Source organism: Electrophorus electricus, chromosome 24 (genome assembly GCF_013358815.1).
Source record: "Electrophorus electricus isolate fEleEle1 chromosome 24, fEleEle1.pri, whole genome shotgun sequence".
Taxonomy (NCBI): Eukaryota; Metazoa; Chordata; class Actinopteri; order Gymnotiformes; family Gymnotidae; genus Electrophorus; species Electrophorus electricus.
Genome location: NC_049558.1, coordinates 4008007 through 4030542, shown reverse-complemented (window position 1 = coordinate 4030542; position 22536 = coordinate 4008007). Strand labels below are relative to the sequence as shown.

The 22536-nt window shown below is 49.3% G+C and overlaps 1 protein-coding gene across 4 annotated transcripts in view; it reads left to right on the top strand.

Annotated features, from left to right (window-relative positions):
• Positions 1-2306: 2306 nt before the first annotated feature.
• The window catches only part of rerea (arginine-glutamic acid dipeptide (RE) repeats a), a 119237-nt gene continuing 99007 nt past the window's right edge, over positions 2307-22536 (top strand). For 2 of the 4 annotated variants that reach the window (XM_035522278.1, XM_035522277.1), the window contains exon 1: positions 2307-2751. The gene's annotated coding sequence lies outside the window, so the exon portion shown is untranslated. The remainder of the gene's footprint in view (positions 2752-22536) is intronic. The other 2 variants (XM_035522274.1, XM_035522273.1) reach the window with 1 other exon arrangement.

The window sequence follows — 22536 nt, the reverse complement described above, 5'->3', positions numbered from 1 at the left end:
AACCTGAGTATTGGTGTGTGCCACAAGGACCCAGTTCCCTGGCACTGCAACCAGAAGACACATTTATCCTCCTGAGTGACAGTCTCCATCACACTGCCTTCTCCTTCGCGGTGTGACAGTCACTGTCACAATAATGATAGTAATGGAATTCCTGATCCTATAGTGGAATGTGCTTATTACAGCGTTATTGTTTTCAGTGCAGCGACATAAACAGCATTAACGATAAAAATCATTAATGATTACACATACACACCACATAAAGACACACGTGTGTGTTGGGGGGTTGTGAGTATGAGGGTGGGTGCACGCGCATTTGTCTATCTCTCCCTCTACTTGCTCAGGTTTGTTTGCGCTATCACACTCCCGCCCCCCAGGAGCTAGTCATGCTGGTAACATAACAATCCAATAGCACTCTGCCATACTATCTGGTCTAATCTGGCTTCCGTATTCCATTTCACCCTGCTCCTTGGAACAGCCACTACACAAGCCCCTTCTTCAAGTGTCTTCACCTATTTTCATCACAAAAGGGCATTGAAATTTGCCAGAATAAGGCCTTCATAATGCCTTTAATGTAAATTATACTTTGGCACACAGCTTGTAAAGGATTACCGATATCAGAGTTTCAGAGGAGCTGCCAGGACAAGGTAGCTCAGCAGTGGAAATGAGATTCATGCCATCTGTTTGGTGTTGGCAGGAGCCATGGAGGTATTATGTTTGCAGAGGGTCCATTAAACATGCACATCCTAAGTTACAAAGGGAAAAGGTGGTGTGCTTTCTGCTTTTGGAGCTGCTGTCTCTTGACTGCCCTCACAGGCGTTATTGTCTCTCTGATTACAGGCGCTCTCTTGAATGCGTCGTGAATCTCCTCTGCCTCCTCCCACTCCAATCACTGACAGCGTGTTCTGGCTTTTTCTGACGAGCCTCACTCTAACCCCCCTCCCCCCCCCTCCATTTTCATTGCTCACCCAGCCTGTCGTGTTGCAATGAAATAACAACCCATCCGCTTCCGACAAAACATCTCGGAATGAACCTCCCCATACCTTTATCATAATGAACAGAGAAAACAGCCAGCTGTAATCATTTTGTCTGCGACTGCATGGCTTTGGCCACAGACCGCCGCCCACCTCCAGTGGGGGAATCGTGGCTCCCACAGACAAACCATTTCTCACTTATCCCTCATCTTCGTGGGACTGCACTGACACTTACACTCCATTATCTTTAATTGTCTTTAACAGGAACTGCCTAAAAATATGATCTTCATATCAAAACCAGCCTGAACGTCTGCATCAGGTCCGATGATCCTGAATGTGTTAGTGTACCTTTACTAATATACATGGGACTATGTTACTGCTAATCCCATGAACGTTCTGTGACCTTGCTCAGAGCGATGTCTGCAGAGAACAGGCGTTATGCTATCTCTGACACCCTAGTATCTGTTCCATCTTCAGCCACTCTGCATTCTGATGCAAAATAGCTTGGAAAAAAAAAAAATGTTTTACTGGAACAATGCCAATAATGTAATTTTCATCAATTCATTGCAAGTGTGACATCAATCCACAATAAACTGTTGTAGGCAAGCCAAAAACAAAAAACAAAAACAAACAAACCCAAACCCTAACAGTGAAGAAAGAGACGAAGGGAAATCAGTCAGTATTACACAAGCACTTGTGTGGTATGATGTTATTGGGGGGGGGGGGGGGGGGGTAAAGGGCAGTCTTCAGAGCTCAGTGCTAATGTCTCGGTCTGATGATTCACTTGTAAGTGAATCCGCTGGGACTGGAGCTGCTTCTCTGCGTGAGGAATAGATACACACACCCAGCAGAAGGCTCCACTGTAAACCAATCCTCCTCCCCTGCAGGGGGCTGTACATTGCATGCACTCACAGACATGTTAGAGTCCTAGAGACTGGAAGCATTTATTGAAGATGATGGAGTCAGTTTCTGACCGCGGCTCACAGTGCAGGAATATGGGAATATTGTATTCACGCGGTGACCTTCCTCGTGTGGAGAGTACTTGACACCGTAAACGAAGTTGTTTAGTAAAAATGGGAACCTTTGTCAAAGCGTCCGTTTTGGGGATTTTTTTTAATAGAATTGTTTAAAATTATTTTTAAAAATAAATTATTTTAGTAGGTTTTTTATTCATCCCAAAATGACATTAATTAAACACATTTAATTAATTGAAAAATAAAAAAATCAGAATAATTAATAAGTAAATAAGAGATAACGCATCCGCAGCAATTAACAAAACAAAACGTAACACACACACACACACACAATAACATGTACTCTCTCGCTGTCTGTCTCTCTAACTAACACACACACACGTTTTTAAATCACAAAATGATCAACCTCATTGGCTTCTATCTCTCGTCGGGTATCCGAACAGCCTATCCCGGCGCCTGACACTGGAAGTGGGCCGAACTCTCGCACCATCCCTCTCCCAGGAGGGAGCTTCCATGCAGGGCTTCCTTTCTTACTGAAGAGGGCGAGATCACAATCCCACCACACTCCGTATCCACACTGCCCACAACTACAAACATTTCTGCCTGACAAACGAAAGCTCCAGCTCGGTCACTCCCGTTTGTGAAACACAGTACTCCCCTCCTTTGCTCCAACACCTCCCTCTCTCTCGGCGGCGGCACCACACTCGTATCCGCCAGCTTAGCTCCGTGCCGCTTGCGTTTTTTTTTGTTTGTCGCTTGCAGTCACATCTCAAACAAATCTCTGATGTTGTAGAGCAAGATATAAGGTAAGTTTGAAAGATTTAAAGATTTAAAGTGTCAGCATACGCGGAGGGCGTCTTTTATTCGGTCGTCGGCGAGGTCCGATGGCGACGAGTTGCACCTCGCAATTAGCCCGTGTGTTAATCAGACTCAGTCGGCTAGCAGGCGAAGGGGGCCCGCGTTTCTGAGCTACGGAGGTTAGCGAGCCTCTCGGCACCACGCTATCGTCGGGGAGTGAGCAGCAGGACGGGCGATTTCGCGTTTGCTCCGCAAGCCGCACGGCAAGTTTTCGGCAGGGTGGCTTTTCTCGGCTGTAAGCCTTCGCGTTTGCGCGCCTGAGCCCCGGGGCTGGCCGAGCCGGCTAGCGCACCCCTGGGCTTGGGAGTTGGTACAATAGCCCTGCTCGTTCAGATGGGTTTCACTGTGTTGTCTCTCCCGTGGTCTGTGGTCACAGTCCTGTCGCTTTCTCCAACACGTTTGCCTAGCTAAATGTTTTTTTTTTTTTTTTTTTTTTTTTTTTTTTTTACGAGTTAAATTTGAACATTACATTTTCGAAGTCATTAAGTACATTTTGGTTTTGTTCCAAACATCCTGTCATTCAGGACGTAAATACTCTTTAAAAAAACCGCCATGTATATGTTCATTATTCCTTTCAGGAGGTCTTTGACCACCATGAGACAGTTAAGCAGTGGACTGGAGGAGTTTACTACCAAAGCAAGTCAGCCCCACACAATAGCCCAGAGAAACAGATTGACCGTCTAATTATGAGTGAGACAGACGGTGGTCAGATGTGCCCTGCACTTCTGCTTAGGTTTTGGATGTGTCATAGTTTTTGCACCCTGTGTGTGTGAGCACTGTAGTAGTTTTGATGATAGCAATTGCTGACTCGAGTACTTAAGAAGTTTAACTAGGCTACATTTTGTAATGAGCAGAGGAAAAGGGGGGGAAGTGACCTCAGAGCTTGGTGATGTTTTGAGCGTGTTTGACATTTCAGTCATAAACACAACAAGTCAAGTAGATAACTTGTGCTGTCCTGTAACTTTTAAGGTCATTAAGTGGTCTGCAGTTTGAAATTTAAATGCATAACTCAGAACATTCAGCTTTTTTCGCATCAATTTTCATCAAGCAGCGTCATTTCAGTAAGTCTGCTTGTTTAATTGCAAGTTTACTCCTGCTGTTGAATAAGATCGTAATCATGCCATTGTATTCTAGTTCATTCAGTGTGCAGTAGACACAGACTGAATTGTATGGCCACCTGCCACTGTGTTGCACTGCAACCAAATGGAGCTCTTAGCAGCTTGTGATTGGAGGAGGAAGAATATTTCTGTGGTGTGGGTTTTTTTGTTTTTTTTTGGCCCCCTGCACTCCTCAACCAAGGTCTATATTTTCTCACCAGCACAGAGAAGGCTAGTGTTTTACAGTACTAAACAGTTCACTTACAGTGTCTCAGTCTAACCCTCTGAATGTGCTGGTCTACTTGGCAGCGTGGTGAGCTGTGTTTGTATGGTGTTGCCCATAGTGATTCTCTGTTTAACTTACAAGTTGTGCATATGCGAACTCATTGTGTTTGTGTGATTTACTTCAACACTGTGACCTTGTTTTCTCAAAGGCTTCCAGTGACACAGGGTTGCTCTAGGTCGTGTTCAACAACACAGGTTTTTGCGAATGTTTTTGTTTTTTAAATCGAGTGTCTTGGATCACCATGCTGCAGACATACTGACTCTTCTTTGTTGTGATTACACATCTGTGGCTTTTTTTTTTTTAAACTAGTGAACCATTAGTAATTTAAGCCTTTACATGTGCTAGTGATATGACCAAGAGCTTCATTTGTTCACACGTTTCTCACAGATGTACGGTGAAGTGTAAGATCTATCCTTTTTAGCGTAATGCACTGATGGACCGGCTATTGTTTTAAGCTAGAATTGCCTTCCTTTTGTGCTGGGTTGGAGGCATGGAGAAACAATGTTTCTCACTTCTTTGTGACACAGAGCTGGAGAGAGGCAGTCGAAACGGCATAGGAGGTTTCTATTAGTAATCATTCCCAACTGGCTGGAGGGCATGAAGGGATCTCGAGGGTCTCACAGGGAGGAGCTGCGTTTGAGCTATTGAACAAAACCAGTGTCACAAACACTTCCTCACAGCTGGGCTTATTTTTCCGCTCCTAAAGAGACTCGATGCATTTGAACCTTCCCCCCCCCCCCCACCATTGTGCTCCACTTCAGAAAAAGAATAAAGAAAGAAAACAGGAGATTTTTTTCCCCCCTTTTCATTTTTCCGTCACAAAATGACATTTCTGAGTTCTTCCCTGCTGTTTTGTCTTGTTCGCTGAACACACAAACCGAACACCATCCTAACGATTGCGAGGACGTGTTGTCTTTCTGGCTGCTGGCTCATTTTGCTGTGAACGCTTGGAACAGCATCCATCACTTCCCCGATAGTCTTTTATTAGTGTACTTTTACATGGGAGATTACCACTCCCCTAACCAGTGTGACACTGCCTACTGTTCACTTGCCCCTCTCTCTATTATTTACATCAATCATGCTGTCTCCTGCAATCCTGGATTCCTGCCTCCCTTTCAGTGCAGCAGAAGCCTTTGGGAGACAGTGACAGAATAGGAGTAATCTGGTTAGCGTTTTTGGCATAGTGTGAATTCATCTTTGGAGCTGGAGTGCGCTCGGAATTCACCCAAGAGGGCAATTTGGAGCTGGTAGTGCCAGCGTCGGGGCGACGCAGGCACTGGGAAGGTGGTAAATAATGTGTTGTAAATGGAAGTACTTTCCTATGAAGTGTCAGGCAACCTGAGGGGGAAATCCCACGCGAATGCCGGCATACACACTGGAGCTGATTTGTCAATACTGGGGCAGGTGGGGGTGAAGGCTGGATTTCCACGCAGCACCACTTTGATTTGAGGTGTGATTCCTTCGCTCGTCTGGAGAGCCACACCAACACTGCTCGAGCTGTGCGCTCCAACGCCGACTAGGTTACCTCAGCCACGTCCATCTCCTGCGTAAAGGCAAGCTAAGGCATGATGGCCTTCTAAAATGGAGGATTTACACATTTGAAAATCATAAGTACAGGATTACCCTCATGATTCTTCACAGGGTGTGCCATCACCCGTCATCTGCTACCGTTTGCTTTTAGAAGTTGGTGGAAAACGCTGCCCGTTTTAAAACAGGCCTACGGGCTTTCAACTCAGGCCTTCGTCTTTGTCTCTAGCAAAATAATCTGGGAGCAACATGGCTTGCTTCGCTCTGTTTCCCTCTGTGCTATCATTTCCCAACAACAAGGCTGGCTTTGATTTGTCACTTTTCTGAATCGCTGTTCTCCCCCCCCCCCACCCTCGACGTTCACCAGAAATCAATGTCTGCGTCCCAAAGAGCATCATGCCAAGTCTGCTATCCTGGACGGTGCACCCGTGTTCCTTCAAAAGCGCTCTTGATGGGGTATTCAGTTGCTGTGTACTCATTAAATTTAACAATCTGCCAACACTCCCTGACAGCAAACACAACAAGGCTGCACTCTTATTCTACTCAGAAGCTGTTTTTATTTTTGATTTTTTTTTTTTTTTCCCTGGCGTGTTACGGATGCCAAAAGCAGGGTAATTGGCTGCAGTGGTGGCTCGATCGTCTGTTGGTTTTAGGTACCGGGCCGACACTCTGGGCGGCCAGCAGGAACGAGACGGGTGGGCTTCTTCTGCTCTGCCGCGCCACGCGGGCGAGCGTGGGACGGACCGGGCTCGGGCCAGGGGGAAGTTTAGCCGGCTGCCTCGCCGTGCTTGCCGTTTTCTCTCAACCCGTCCTAGCTGGCGGCCTCGGTTATACACAGGCTGTGTCCTGCCTCTTCAGGAGTATTGGGTGAGGAGAGGCAGGCAGCCGGCCGTGAAACTGCGCTCCTCAGAGCGCAGAAAATGTTTGCACAGTGCCAGTTCCTCTTGAAATAGCATTGAGTCAGTACGCTTGTACCTTTGTTTGATAACTGACGGGGAATACGCTAAATTCTCTTTATTAGCTTCTTTCCACAAAGGTTGGCTGAATCTCTGGAGCTGAGGTCATTCCTTGCCTTAGCAACACTGTAGAAATGAAATAAAAGGGTGAAAAATTTGCTACCAAACAAAGGGTGTGTGTTTGTGTTTGTGTGTGTGTGTGTGTGTGTGTGTGGCCCAATCGGTATGCAGCGATGGACTGCGCAGGGGACCAAACAGCTTCTCATATTCCTCAGCGAATCCGATTGTTGCATGTCAGGAAGCCAAATTAAACAAGTCAGTGTTGATGGTGTTATGAAACATTAAACAGCACTGACATTTAACAGGTCTGAGTGACATTTAAAATCTCTAATTGGTTCGTTTGTGTTGTGGTGTTTGTTAGTGGTGTACTCTTCAGCTTACAGTCAGTTAGCATAGTTGTCTTGAGCAAATGCAGCAACCCGAAGGTGTGCTCTTGAAAAATTTGATGTAAACAAAAGCTGGCTTTACGTTCTCTCGAGCCCGTTGTTAAACTTGGTCATCTGTTTGGTTCCAGGCTTCAGCAGTAAAGTAGTTTAAACTGTTACAGAATGAGCACAGCGGTGCAACAGAATAAACGTCTGAACTTATTGAATAGATGGCGTTGCTTTTCAAAGATGACATAAGACGTTAACTGCAGTTCCAGGCCATTCAGTGTTATAATAGCACATAGAGCAGATTCAATTATACTTGCCATTTACACTGCAATAAACGTCAAAGATGTTCACGCGTTGGTATTGGGTGACATTTTAGTGAGTGATTCTAGTTTTGAGGTGTGCAGCCCGGGGCTTGGTGCTGTTCTGGCATGTTCCGGCATACGATGGTGACCGAGCCTGGCTGACGCTGGCGGCTGAGCTCAGGTTGCTGCTTAGTCACACAGGCCTGTGCAAATGAGTAGAACCTCTTGCAGATTATTACAAGATGTCGCCCGAGATCAGAAAGAGCTGCATTTGGGGGAATCGTCCTGCAGGATCGCAGGGGAGGGGGGCGGGGGGAGGCGTTTGTAATTTTAAAGCAAAGCCAGAACAGATGTTGGAAAATGAAAGTAGCGTGGGATTACTTTGTGGGGGTGGGGGGGGGGGGGGGGCAAGAAGAAAAGAGGCTAGGAACAAACTGGTGTTTTTGTTTTAAGAGCAGTGTGGCTGCTTGGCTGCTTGACTGTTGTCAGTAAAGAGAGTGGAAAATGAGCTGCCATCTTGTGGGAGAATAGAGCCATATTGGCCCGTCCCTGCCGACTGGAGTGTGGGGCTGAGTGTGACACTGCTGATTAGCTGAGACGTTGCCTGCTGTAATGACACTGCATGACGCTAGCTTTGTGCGCACACACATACATACACTCTGTATCAGTGTTTTATGGCCTGGGCCCTGCAGCTGCCTACTGCTGCTTATATAGAACCTCCTGGAATATTGCACCATCTTTAGATAATGCCCTTTTCCAGGCTATAGTCATCTCCAATGGGAAAACACACGCACAGAGGTTGCAGTCTGGTTTGTCCATTTGTAAGTGCATTAATGTGAGGAATGAGCGAGAGGAGGAGAGGGGGAGATGTATTAGCGAGGCAGCATAATTTTCTCCGCCGCGGCGGCTCTGACAGGACAGGTTGAGAGAAGGGAGCAGGGGTGCTGTTATTGTATTTGATGCGTGCCTTTCAGAGAGGCACCCTGCAAACATACTGGGTCATTCATTTCGCCTAAACGTTTAACTGATGTTTTGCGCTGTACGGCTGGTATTCATTTTATTTGCCACTTTCTTCGGCGCCGTAGCCCAGCTATAATGTGCTACGTTAAGGGTGGTGGAAGGCAGAAGGAGAGGGGCCAGTTCTGCAGCAGAGAGGCCTTGCAGGGGCAAGCCCTGCTCACTGTGGTGCACGAAGGTAAACCTTTGTTTGGATTTTCCTCTGGCACCTCAAGGAAATGTAAATGATAATCAATACTCCATCAGTGATTGCTCGTGGCCAGCCTCCGCCATGGGCTGTCGGACCAGGCTGGAAATGATTGATCAGGCTCACCTCATAGGCAGCGATCGATAAGGAAGGTGTTGGCCTTGAATTCTGGGTGATGCATTATTGCCTGGATACATAAAACTGGGTGATTCGACGTTACCTCTATACATAGAATTAACACTGGGTACACAGAACCATCACAGCAGACAGCGGACCCCCTTGTAAGTATTTGTTTTCTAGTAAGCCTTTTAGGTGCCAAGGGTATGAATGAAAATGGGTACCCAGTGAACAGCTAGTTGTTGGTATAGTATAGTGGGTAACAATGCTGCCTTTTCATTGTGGGGGTTAGGGTTCATTCCCCTATCTGGGTAAGTGCGCTGCACTATTCCAGTAAATGGAGTTTGGAAAGGCTCTTAAGGTTAGGGACATATTGCCCCGACAGCCACCCGTCACGTAGCATCAGGGTGTCGTCGTTCTGGAGGGCATCCGTGACCACCTGCCACCCGCACTTATTTTTGTGTGTTTTGCACAGTTGGCTCCAAGTGGTCCTCGTCAGTGTTGCTTGTGCATGTTGAACATAAACAAGCTGCGTAATGTTTTTGATGTGCTGCGGCTTCATCTACCAATGCGGTTATATTTTGTTACACAGAAACTATCTGGAGAAAAGGTGGGCCATCTGTCATTACCTTGACGTGACTGTATACAGTTTTATGGAAGGAAGGAGCTCCAGAAGAGACACGAGTCACTCAGGATTCAGTGTACTTGTTATATGAGGCCTGCACCTTCAGGAAGCAGCGGTTTCCTTTTGATATCACTAAACTGAGCACTGCACCTCCTGGCACGGGAGACTTCTTTTCTTTTGCGCAGGCGTGGAGCATACGTTTGTGGTGTTCATCGGTTGTAGTCTGTTTTGTGTGGTTGAGTGTCAGTGCACACACAAGTGACGAGGGGTGTCTGAGCTGTCGGAAGGCGATCAGTAGCTCTCAGTTGGCGTTAGCTCCTTGGTGTCACACTGGTGTGTCCCTGTCCTAACACTACATTTGTCTACCAATGTAACATTGAAACTGTAAGTTGCCCTGGATAAGAGTGTCTACCAAATGTGCAAATGTAAATGTGTTTCGCTGTAGCAGTGTGGGCCTTGCCTGACTTATCAGTGTTTTTACCCTTAGTTTGTCAGAAAATGTCAAGCACATCTGGAAATCAGTAACCCTCATTAAGTCGACTGAAAGAATTGAGGGAATGAGTCGCTTTGGCAATTACAAATCTCTGTCTTGTGAATGCTAAACACTTCTCTTGCTGGTGAACACGGCCTGCTGCAATGACTTTACGAACATAAAGGATAGATAGGACTTGTTTGTGTTGACAGACAAGCAATGGCAGAAAACACAGCCAACTCTAGCCACGTCGCACATATGTTGATTTGCAGCACACAGTGTTCTGGAAATCAAGCTTCCTTGCAGACCTCAAGGCATCTGGTACTGGGAAGATGTACATTCTTCATTAAGGATTATACCCAAGGTTTCCACAGACAGAGGTCCTTCAACACATACATTGAGTATTTGTGTGTATGTGTGTGTCATTAAAACTAAAATATTATATTATGGGTCCTTGTAGTGCAGCTTGTCTGCCTGCTTTAATAGCATAACAGTGATGGGGTTGTAGAGGAAGGCTCATTAAAGGCCTGGGTGTGAGTGCAGGAAGTCCTTTTCCAGCTCTCCCACTTCCTCCTCTTTATGGAGCGCTTCTGGGGAGGAGTGGCTGCTGATGTCACAGGGTTGCGTATAAAAGTGCGGCTCGCAGCAGGAGTGGCACCGCGCGCAGCCCGGTGCACAGTGATCGGGCCGGGCCAGGCCTGACGTTTTAACGACTGCCACGCGGGGGATCTGAGTGGGTGAATTACAGGTCTGAGGGGAGAGTGACCTTGTTGGCTGCATGTGCTGTAATCAGCTGTGAGTCATCGGAGGGACGCCGCGGCGCGGCCTCCCCGCTGCGGCCTCCCCGCTGCGGCGTCCTTGCTTCGACCTTGTGGCGGGACCGGTGCCCGCCCCCCCTCTGCCACGTGAGCCCTTACGGGTGCGGCGACGCCGGAGGGGCACCTTGTGTTTTAGAAATGCCTCTTCAGCCCCAAAACAAGCAGAGAGGAAATCCGACCTGCCGAGGATGGGTTTGATATCTTTACAGCGCTTCCCGCTCACTGGCCCACACAGTGCTGCTGGGGAGAGGAAGAGGACAGAGAGAGGGGAGAGTGTGTGTGTGTGGGAGGGGAGAGGGAGAGGGAGAGGGGAGAAAAGTGTAAACAATAAGCCTCAGCAGGGCTATCTAATGGATCAATTTGTTATAAGTCTGTTGCCTCAAGCTGTTGAGAGACTAGGCTGCAAAGGTGACTGCATTTTTCTGTCTTAAGGAAGGCAGTTCAGATTAGGTTGACATTTCAGTGCATTTAATGAACCCACTGGCACAAGAATGCTGGGAAATTTAGTGAAGACCTGTAATTCACTTATCAAAACAAGATTTTCTCACCCACTTTTATCATTGAAGCGTTACGCTGCAGCTCACAGGGCCCGCTCCGCTTCTCTCCCTCCCGATTTTGCTCTCTGTTTGACCCTCTCTCTAAGGAAGGGCTTTTATTGGTATGAACAGACATAGGTATGAGCAAGTAACAAGTAAGACCACAGTTCTGATACAGTAATTAAAAACCAACCAGGGCCTCAGAAGCTTCAGAGTCCGTACGAGTCGGTCTTTGTAATTCCGGAGTGAGGCAGCGCGGCGTGTGTTTTTATTAGCTTTATTGGCTACTGCAAAGCGTTGCCATGAATTTGATAGTCTACTCAAAATTTAGTGCTTGAAACGTTAGCCGTAACGCGTATTCATCCGTCATAAAAATGCGAGGGTACCCGTCATTGTGTTGAGAGGAGCGTCCGTAATTGAATCCCCACCATTTGAAGTGATCCTTTAGGGACTTCTCCGAGATGGGACCCGCCTCATGAAAGAAACGCAGGGCAGGCAGCAGGAAACGGGAGCCCCACGATCAAGGCCAAGCCTGCACACCTAGAGCTTTTACTCGCATGGCACCTGTAGGCCGCGGACAGTAATGCATGTTTCGCCGAAGTTCGTCGTCCGCCGTGTTCCTGAATACGGAAACGCATCGATTGTCGTGTAAAGTGGGCGCTGGAGTGCTTGTGCTTGTTTTATCACGAAAGAAAGAAAATGAAAGCAGAAATTAATTCCAGCGCATATCATTAGCTCTCGTGGGACCGAGGGGCGGAGGGGCGGGGGGGGGGGGGGCGTTTTCTTTGTGCGGATGTTGCTATTCAAATCAAATAGATTTGCCTTCACAAAACAGTGGGATTTCATTGCATTTAATTTAACATTTTAATAGGCTCCCCCACCCTTATTATTATGATGCTTATCTTTATGTTTTCTTATCTGGGTTCCCCAGTGGTGCCTTAAATATATTTCAGCATTTTAACAGAGATGCTACATTAAGTATTTTTCTTGGATTTTTACCTGTATTTTTATTTAATTTTTTAATTTTTTTTTTTTTTTTTTTAAGAACACAGCTTGGTCTGTGCCAAATTCTGAGCATGACAGGGTTGTGTATGTTAAAGAAATGGTTCGGAGGAAAAGGTATAATTCAGGCAATTTTCCCCCACTTATTTTAAACGCTCACCCGATCAGCCGAGATGTTTTTGGCATCCACGTTCAGCTTTATTGCTGTGCCGGAGCTACGAACAAACCCACCTCGGCCGTTGTCTTACATTACAAGAATGCGTGGGCGTCTGGGGTCGGTAACATCACAGTGTGCACCCTTGAGCTCGAGCATCCTTCTTATCTTGTTGACATACATCGCTACTTCTCATAGAGGGTATTATTGAGATCCTCTCCGGTTTGAGTGCCGCTGTATAGCCCATATTAATTTCCCCTGTCAGAAGTGTGGCGTGCGGATACTCGGGCGGTTTTAAACACTCCTGTCAAATATTATCATAAAAAGGGGCATCGCCATAAAATGCTGCTCGTGTGCATGGATGAGCGATTGCCTCTGCGCTCGCTTACAGTTTCTTGTAATTATTGGAATTGATGTTTGCGGTGCGGCGCTCAATCTGCAGGCGCGGCGGGTAATAAAGACGGGGGAGCGCCGGAGCTGCTAGGCGGTGAAATAAAAGGCAATCAACCTTCCACTTCCTGCCTCTCTCTCGCAAAATGAAGCAGCAGAAATACTAATTAGGCAGAGAGCGGCACCTCCCTCCGCCGTTCGCTCGCCCAGCTGCTCTGATGAAGACGCCGCCACTGCGCCGGCCGCCGATGGCTTACGTGCCCGGACGCCTGCCCCCTGACCCCCTCAGAGTTTCCGGGGGGATCTGGCTTCGGATCTGCGAGCTGTAGGTTCGGAAGTGGTGACAGAGGCGGTCTGCTTCCAGAGAGGGAGGCGAGCGGAGAACCGTCGAGATCTCTGCCGGTCCCCGGTGATGCCGTAGTTGGTGCTCTCTCGTCACCTTAAGCGTACTTTGAATTGCCCCTGAGTGCACTCGGTATCTGTAACTAAAGCAGCTTTGTAATGTCTTTTTATCTTCCCAGCAAGGGCATTAATTATTATCTAGTCACAAGCAATTGTTCCTCACCTTCTTAAGCAAATTACAGGGGGACTGCATGTGCATGGATTCTCTAGCGAGTGACAGGCTGGATTGGTGGTTTTTTTTCTTCAAGCTTTTTCGCTGCTACTGGATTTGTATGCACGTCTTGCTGGGGGTCACAAAACGGCTCACGTACTGGAAGAACTCTCTTACTTGGAAGCCTGGTTATCTGCTCCAGTCTGACTGTGCTGGCGGAAGGAGCTAGGGCCAGTTGCCCAGGGCCAGGCCCTGCCAATCTGCCCAACACTGTCCGATCTGGGCGTGGCCCTGCCAGCTGATCGGTGTTGGCTTCCTCTTGGCCGCACGCTAATTAGCACCAGGTGACCCTCTCTGGGCCGCACCGCTGGGTGTCTTTCCGGGCCACGTTTGGCGGTGAGAGACGCTTAGAGAAGCCTCAGCGAACAAGACTGGGCTGATGTAAGAGGTCAGATATGCTTGTACGCGTTCTAGGTGAAGCCCGGCAAAGTCTGCTAAGAGCGACCGCGCCACGTCATCACTCGCCTGTCCCTTTTCTAAAGGATGCTTACAAAAAAAAAAAATCCCCATGCTGCCCGGTTGCCAACAGCAAGCTGCGCAATATTAAAAGTCGCCCAACAGCCGCGTTTAAAGGGTTCGGTCCATCCTGTCATCCGTCACCTCCGTGTCAACTGTCAGCACACAAAGCTGCCTTTCTGTCAGTAATTATCATGTACGGGCTCGGTGCAAGCATGAATTAATAAAAGCGTGCAGAGGTGAGGCAGCGTCGGTTTTAGCCTCGCGCCCGCCCAGCCCAGCCCGAGCAGCTCCTCGTAATGAAAGCCCAAATAACGCTCCTGACAGTGGCAGTTTAAATTTCACTCCACGCTGAAGCAGCTTTGTCACGTTGCAGCCATCAGCTACTCTGCGTCGTTCGAGAGCGAGACAGACAGACAGACACTCAGACAGACAGACACTCAGACAGATAGACACTCAGACAGAGAGAGAGAGAGAGAGACACTCAGACAGACAGAGAGAGAGAGAGAGAGAGAGAGACACTCAGACAGACAGAGAGAGAGAGAGAGAGAGACACTCAGACAGACAGAGAGAGAGAGAGAGAGAGAGACACTCAGACAGAGAGAGAGACACTCACAGACAGAGAGAGAGACACTCACAGAGAGAGAGAGAGAGACACACAGACAGAGAGAGACACTCAGAGAGAGAGAGAGAGACACACAGAGAGAGAGAGAGAGACACTCAGACAGAGAGAGAGACACTCACAGAGAGAGAGAGAGAGAGAGACACTCAGACAGAGACACTCACAGAGAGAGAGAGAGAGAGAGAGAGACTCAGACAGAGAGAGAGAGAGAGAGAGAGAGAGAGAGAGAGAGAGAGAGAGAGAGAGAGAGAGACTCAGACAGAGAGAGAGAGAGAGAGAGAGAGAGAGAGAGAGACTCAGAGTGAGTCTCAGGAAGGGGGAGAGACTCCATTGCTGTCTCCTGCTGCCTCACGGAGTGTTGCAGTATGCCCTACTAATCATCGACATGCACTACAAATTAGACTGAAAACAATACAGTTCTCTCGCTCTCTCTCTCTCTTTGTTGCTCTCTTGCTCTCTCACTCTTCCTCCCCAGAGGGTTTTGTCTTGCCTGTGCAGCCGTGGAAACAGTACAAACGGAGTGTGTGTGTGTGTGTGGGGGGGGGGGGGGGCTGGAGGAGCGATTTCCTCTCTCATTGTCTCCCCTCCCTTTACCTTCCCAGGCAGTGCCAGAGGACGGCTTGTCTGGCTTGTAAATGGCAGTGTGGCGATAAGCATGATGAAAAGGAGCAATAAGGGTGACCTTTCCCCGGATAGCGAGATGGCGAAAGAGACGGGATAAGGGGAAAGCAAGCCAGAGAGATCTGAGATGGGGTGAAGGGCTTCAGCCGGAAATGACAGGCATACCTTAATTGTGTGAGACACTTGAAATGAGAAACAATAACGTGGTAACGGTCGGCTCCCCAGATGCCGAGCGGGAGAGGTGCGGAGGCTCGGAGTTCCACTCCCTCTGCCGAGCTGGGCCCCCGCCAACACGCGGTGCTGGTCGGTTTCACCTGCAGATGGCGCTCTGGTGGGCCCGGGGGGCAGATGGGCCCACGGCGCATAAACGCAGTGCCCAGCTGTACTGTTAAAGATGCAGTCTGCGCTTGCCGCTGCTGGTCGGGAAAAAAAAAAAAAAAAGTGAGAATGATTTCAGGGATGAGGGGGAGTTAGTGGATATAACTGTAAAAGCCTCCGTGCCCCCAGCCACCCGCCGCTCCTGCGGGTGCGAGAAAAGGGGCGAAGAGGCCTGGAGATTGGCGCGAACATCAGGCGCCAAGCTCGTAAATTAGCTGGTTTGTTTTTGTTTTTTTCCTCTCCTTGTTTTGCGGACATGGGGAGGCAAAAGTACATCGCTCCTCGCGAATGTGACTTATTTACATCTTGATTAGTGCCAGTCGCACAGGGATGGACGACAAACTCCTTCCTCATCGCTCACGGTAACGTGGAGAGAGAGATTAATGAATATACTGAAGACATAACGTGAAGCTATGAGCAGCACAGAGATAAGACCAAGTTATTAACTCCTGTGATGGGTTTTAAGAACACGTTTTTATTGGTGTTGAGCCCTTTCTAGTCCTTGGTTAAAAACGCACACGCTTTTGCACACTAGCTGCCCAAGGACGTCAGAGGCAGAGCTAAGGATCTCGGCCTTGGGTGTAGATAATTAACTTAAAGATTAGCTCCAGTCAATTCCCCACACTTTGTTCATAATGCATGCACTCCATGCTAACTAAAGGATGCACTGTCCAAATACCTGGAAGGGCATATCCTCCATCTCTCTCTCTCTCTCTCTCTCTCTCTCTCTCTCTCTCTCTCTCTCTCTCTGTGTCTGTCATCCCCCCCCCCCCAATCTCTCCCCCTTTTTTCATCCTCTTGATGTGTTATCGTGGTGGATACTGTTGCAATTAATATTAATGCAGTGTGAAGCGTGCTCGAGTGGCCTGACCGGCGTGGGCAGAGCCGTCAGGCCTGGCGGATAAGGATCAATACAGGATATGACAATCCTAATGTGCTGCCAGAGCACAGCCACAACTAAAGATGGAGGATAGAGGAGGAGGAGGAGGAGGAGGAAGCAGAGCGGCGGCGGCCACGGCTCTCGGCTGCCGCGATTACGCCCAGCAGCTGCAGTCGCCATTGTGCGCAGGCTGTTTATTTAGTCATGTGGTAATGATGCTTGACCTTTTCATTGAAGTCCTTGCCCGACCTTTTAGCACCCCCTGCCCGAAGAGCAGATCTGTGTGTGTGTGTGTGTGTGTGTGTGTGTGTGTGTGTGTGTGTGTGTGGTCTGAAGGCAGAGAGCATGTGTATGAGCGCACGACCACACTCTACTGACCGTCGGTCCATCCTGAATAAATGGGTAGCGACCATTTCGGCTCTGGTTCCCCAGGCTGTCCAGCAGCCCTGCTTGAATGGCTCGTCTCAAATTAGCAAGCATTAAGGGGCTCGTACAAAGCACTTCATTATGCAAGATTGCACTAAACTTGGCGTTATGATTAGCTAGTTTCCCCTAAATCAGAGTCAGCCACCAGCTACAAGCGCAATCTCTTCATTTTCTGGGAGGGAGGGAGGGAGGAGGAGAGGAGAAAATGGTGTCTGAAAAAGAGCCTGTAAATCATCAAGCTGTGTAGTCTTTTTGGTGAGTGCTTTGCACTGTGAGCTGTTTTTTTTCTTTCTCTCTCTCTCTCTCTCTCTCTCTCTCTGTACAGGGTGAAGGCAGCAATATTTTCTACCATTAGCCTGGATTGAGTGTTGTTCTTTTGTGTCCCTGTGTTTGCACTGAGCGCCTTTCATCCCAGGGAAGGTTTGTTTTCTCATCCCGGGCAGCCTGGGTAGTGATCACTCCAGCTCCGGCTCCCCGGAGAAGCCCATTATGCAGCAGAGATATCAAACCATGAATCATTTATACACGCACACGCCCTGCATTTTTAATGAAGGATTATTGCGTTTCATAAACAGAGTTTTAAAAAAAATTGGGGGGGAAAAAAAGAGAAAATCATTAAAAAATCATATTGATCCCCTCAGTCAAGAGGGCAGCGCCAAGTCCTGATTGCATGGTATCGGTTGCTTTACAGCTGTCCAGCCCTCTTCACAGAGGCTCATTTTCTCCTCTGCGCATTCGTATTGTGCTCGCTAGCCATTTTGCCTCATTCCCTTACGAGCCGCCCACGCGTAGCGAGAGGACATGTTAGCAATTAACGCAGGTGAGACACGACTCTTTGTTTAAAATGGTGGTGCTAGCCTAGTCTTCTTGTGGAGGTGGTGGTTGTGAGGTGTGTGTGTGTGTGTGTGTGTGTGTGTGTGTGGACAGACTGTGAGGATAATGCGCAGGGAAAGAGTGATTTAGGTCAAAGGCGGTGTCCACATCTGTCACAGACATGGGGTGGTGGAGAGCTTTGTTACCCTCAACACTACTGTAGGCTGCCAGTGCTGCTTCTGTCTGTGGAGCTGTCACAAACTACACTGGTTACAAAAAAAATCAGTTTCTGCTCTTTATTAGGGATCAGACTGCAAAAGCCTGTGCAAATACGGAATATCCGCCCCTCTGTTTCTTTCTCTCACGCACACACACACACGTTCCCATTTCTGTGTAAATATCACTCGCTGATGAGGAGGGAAAAGTGAACGGCATCTCTGCAGGGGGATTAGGGAGCCATTTTGTTTAGCTCTTAATAAGGTTTGTCCGTCTCTCCTGGTGACTATCGCTGCGTAGCTTCCAGACAGGATAAGCTGGATTTTATATTCGGGAAGCACTTGAGAAAAGATGCCATTCTTAACACCTCGTACATGTCGAGCTTCTGCATTTCTGCAGAACGCAGTAACGCATATGACATGCCTGAGAGGGCACGGAATAGATCTCCAATGGCGTTTTTATCAGCTTTGCTGCTCTTCAGTTGACATTCCTTGAAAGTAAGAGGCGATGGCCTAAGGGATTATCAGTTTGGTAGCGCCAAACAGGAAGAGAGACTGTAGTCCTTTGGTGAACCTTTTTGATGACTAATACACCATCGTATGGGCCAGACACAGTCCATCTCTTCATAGATTTCGGTACCTATTAAAAGACAAAAACCGTTGCCGCTGTTGTATTTATCTATTTATTTATGTGATAAAATAGAATCGGAGCCCGTTATAATTAGCCTATTATCTCTGCTTTTCCATGCACAGTTCATAAACTCATGCTGAGTTGTCAAATTAGTTGCAGAACGGTGCTGGTGTTGGTGGTTCTGCGTTTGCTGAGCGGCTGTGGCATGCTGTCTGCCACATCTCCTCGGGCGTTGGGAGGACTGTCCCGTCAGACCTCCTTGCTTCTGACCGTGCCAGCGGTGATTAATGGGGGCGCGGACGGCGCTGTATAAAACTGGATTTACATGGAAGCTTATGGCACACAAGTGGATTAGTCAGCTTCAGAGGCAGACGCACGCAATTGAGTCTGATGGGTTTTTTGTTTTGTTTCCCACAAACGCGGTGGCGTGGGGGCGGGAGCGGGGGACGCCCTGTCCAGGTGCACTGACCTGCCCTGCCTACAGCACTTCTGCCTGCTTGCTCATGTGGCTCTGAATGCAGCACAAGCTCTGTCCTCTGGGGCCTCTCGTGACTAACCTCCTCCTGTGAGCCATTGAGAGACGGCTGCGCGCGCGCGTGTGTGTGTGTGTGTGTGTGTGTGTGTGTGTGTGTGTGTGTGCGCGCGTGTAGGGGAAGGGGCAAGATGGCTGCTGTGAGTGGACTCCTCTGTTAGGGACAGCTGTGTGGGGTCAGAACAAAAACCTGCCTTCTTCTCTAAGCCCCTCCCCCTTCCCCCCACCAGTCGCCCCCCCCCCCCCCCCCCCCCCCCCAGTGCAGGATGTCACAGCTGTAGAAGGGGGGGGGGGGGGCTCAACTGTTACAGCATTGTTCCCCAGAGGCTCCTCAGAAGGCTGCCTGCTCTACGATTGATGTATTTATTTCTCTGTAAATCTTAATGGCGGGGCATTAAGAGGCAGGGGTAATGAATTGGCCCCTGCTACGTGGGCAGGCGTAGGCGGGTGGTGTCCTGGGTGGGTCGTGCCCGTCCCGCCTTGCTCCGTGCCGTGAGTAATTGGCTCCGGCGGTTCCTGGTAGGTGCACTGATACTGGTTCCTAAGCTTGCGTGAGCAGCATAAGACCAGTTTAATGCCTGCAGGATTTGACTCCCATCATTGTTTGCTCGCCTCTCTCGCGCTCTCTCTTGCTCCCACTAACTCCCTCTTTTACCTTGTGCTCGGCCTGGCAGTTTATTAAAGAGAAATACTTGCTTGCACTGTTGGTTTGATTCTTACAGCAGCCACTGCTGTGACAGCTGATAAAAAGGCTGTCCTCCGGTTTGCTGTTCAGCATCTGTGTTTACTCTCCTGCCCGGCTCCAGGATGCCGCGGGGAGGCTAGCAGGCGAGAGGGCACATCACTACCTCCTACGGACACGCGTCGGCAAAACAGACCCGTGATTTGATAAGCTAGCGCGCTACAAATAAGCCTCGACGCTGACTTGAGCAAATGGAGCCCGAACGCGATTCGCCCCTCGCACGGAAGCAGCCGTTCTTGTGGCGGTTTGGGCGGTTTGGGCCTTTTGGCGGGTGCGGCCGGTTGCCCCGAACTCTCTGCCAGCCTGCTTACGTTCCGAACACGCGCGGGGGTGATTTCTCAGGTGCTCAGTTAAGTCTGGTTCGGCGGGATGGGAGCAGGGACGAAGCTGCAGGCGGCGGCTGATTCGAGGGGGTGAAGTGGGGGCGAAGCGTCGTTGCTGAGGGTCACCCCCGTTCACTGGCAGGAGTGGGGGAAGTAGGTTAAACAGCCTCACGGATGACCTCGTAATTTCAGGAGGGCCACGTGAGGGCTCAGCCGCTGCAGCGGAGAATTAAAAAAAAAATGTAAAAATTAAGAAAATAATAATATATATGTATATATAAAAATATATAAGAATCGCCCACCTTCCTCTTTGCAGCTCAGCGGTCGGGAGCCATGTAATTTTGCACCTGCGTTTTGGCGCTCGGCAGAGGAGACGGCCTGCCAGAGAGCCGATGGGAGACGGGGGAGTGCTCCCGGCAGCACCTCAGGGAAGGCAGTACTCTACCTTTTGCTTAATTGAGGGAAAAACTCTGCTGACACCCGCTTTGGCCGCACACACATGGCGCTCGGAGCCGAGCGAGAGAGCGAGCTCCGGACCCTGACAGGGACGCGGCAAGGAAGAGAAAAGTGGCCAAAGGCCGCTCAGGGGACCGGCTGGGAAATTATTAAATAAAACCAGACGAGGCATTACACAGAGCCCACCCTGAAACGGCTCCCCTCCCCCACCACACCGTCACTCTATCATCCTCTAGGTGCCCGGGTCCGTCCCCCCGACCCCGGAGCGGATCAGAAATAGAACCGCTAAATATTTCAGCTCTCAGGAAGAGAGGAGTAGGCTGGGTGAGAGGAACGTGCGAGAAAGAGAGGGTGGAGGGAGGCGAGTGGGTGAAGGTTTTTGACACCTTTCACTCGGGTGGCAAGCGGGAGCGTGGGGAGAGGGACGGGGGGGCACGCCGGGACTGCGATCTGATTGGCTGTGGCAAGCGCCTTCCTGTTTGCCCCTGTCTGCCTTCTGTGCTATCTGAGCAAATGTGTCCGTCCACCCCAGTGTTTTTACCCGCAGCCTCTGAGCCCCGGCGAGCTCACGACCACTGTGTTAATATTGATCCAAAATGTGTTGAATGAGAAAATATTACCCCGATCTCCCCATAGGACTTGCTGTAATCAAGTGTTGTGGTGGATGCCTATAAACGGTGGCTAAATAAGTGGTGGTGGGAGGTGTTATGATGGATGGTGTAGCCACACGCTCTCGCGCTCCCTCCTCGACCATTTCTAATTAAGTGGGCCGGGGTGGGGTGGGGGGGGGGGAGAGAGATGTCTGTGCTATCCCAGCATCCCTCAGGAGTGTGCCAGATTAGGTGTCAGTTGGAGGTGTGGCAAAATGCTGACGAGTGAGCACAGGGGATCATGGGATTGATGCGCTCGTATGGTTAGCTTCCCAGAAGGGTAAACACATGCCACTTCATCCCCTCGCCAAGGGTCCTGTCGTTCGTCTGGCCGGGTTTGACGGACGTGTCACTGGCTTGTCAAGTAGTCAAGGAGATAAAAGTTCCTCTGCTGTGCTACCTGTTCAATTTTGTGTTTAAATGAATGCTGAGATGTCCAGCGTTGATGTAAATACTCACGCAGAGTCTGTATGGTATGTAAAAATGGTGTTGGCCTTTGGTGTGTTTTAAGTGGGTCATTCCAAAGGCATACCCATCTTCCTCTTTGTAAATAGCCTGACAGGGGTCACGGTGAGGAATGCCTCTCTCTGCGTGCGACGGCTTCATTCATAATCTCTCACCTTTTTTCCCTCCTCGTATCCTTCTCCTCCTCCCTGGTTTACAGCGACCGGGGCTGTGCTGCTCAAAGCATGCCAGTGGCTGTGTTAATAGAGAATTCCACTGAGGTGACAAGCTTGGTGTTTTGGATATTTAATTGAAGTTTCAGGTTCCTTTAATTAGCCAGCCACGGCACGCTCTCCATCTGCCAAAGTGTTTCTCTTTAAAAGGGTTCGTTTGGAGGGTGGATGGGGGGGGGGGGGGGGGGTCAGGGCAGAGCCAGGCCGTCACATAAAAACCGGGAGGAAAAGGGTGTGTGTGTGTGTGTGTGTGTGTGTGTGTGTTGAAGTAAAAGGTGAATGGGAGGGGAGGAAGTATTCGTGTTGGTGTTTTTGGAGGCGCTCTTCCTGAAGCCTCGAGCCAGGGGTCATGATGGCGTGCTGGGAGACAGAGGCTCTTAAAATAGCCACACTCCACCCCACCTTCCTGCTACCACTGACCTTCACCCCACTATTTTGGATGGCTAGTCAGTATTCTGGAGCGCATACCCTGTCCTACACTGCCTGCCACAAAATGGAAAGGCTGTATTAAGGCCCAGACACCCTGTGCGCTCATGGTTGGCGCTCTTTGTCACGCCACCTCCTCATCCTTAGCCCTTGAATATGGTGTGCGGAGCAGTCGGCCCGTGCCCCTGCCTGCCAGCCCCGCCCACTAGTATTTATAGCAGGGCAGATTGAGGAACTAATGGCCTGCGCCAGCACAGTCACACTGGAACTGGATATGCCTTGTTTGGTCTTTGTGCCATTGTCTGTTTGGATCTTGCTATGTGAGAGGGAGAAGGAGGGAGGGAGGAAGAAG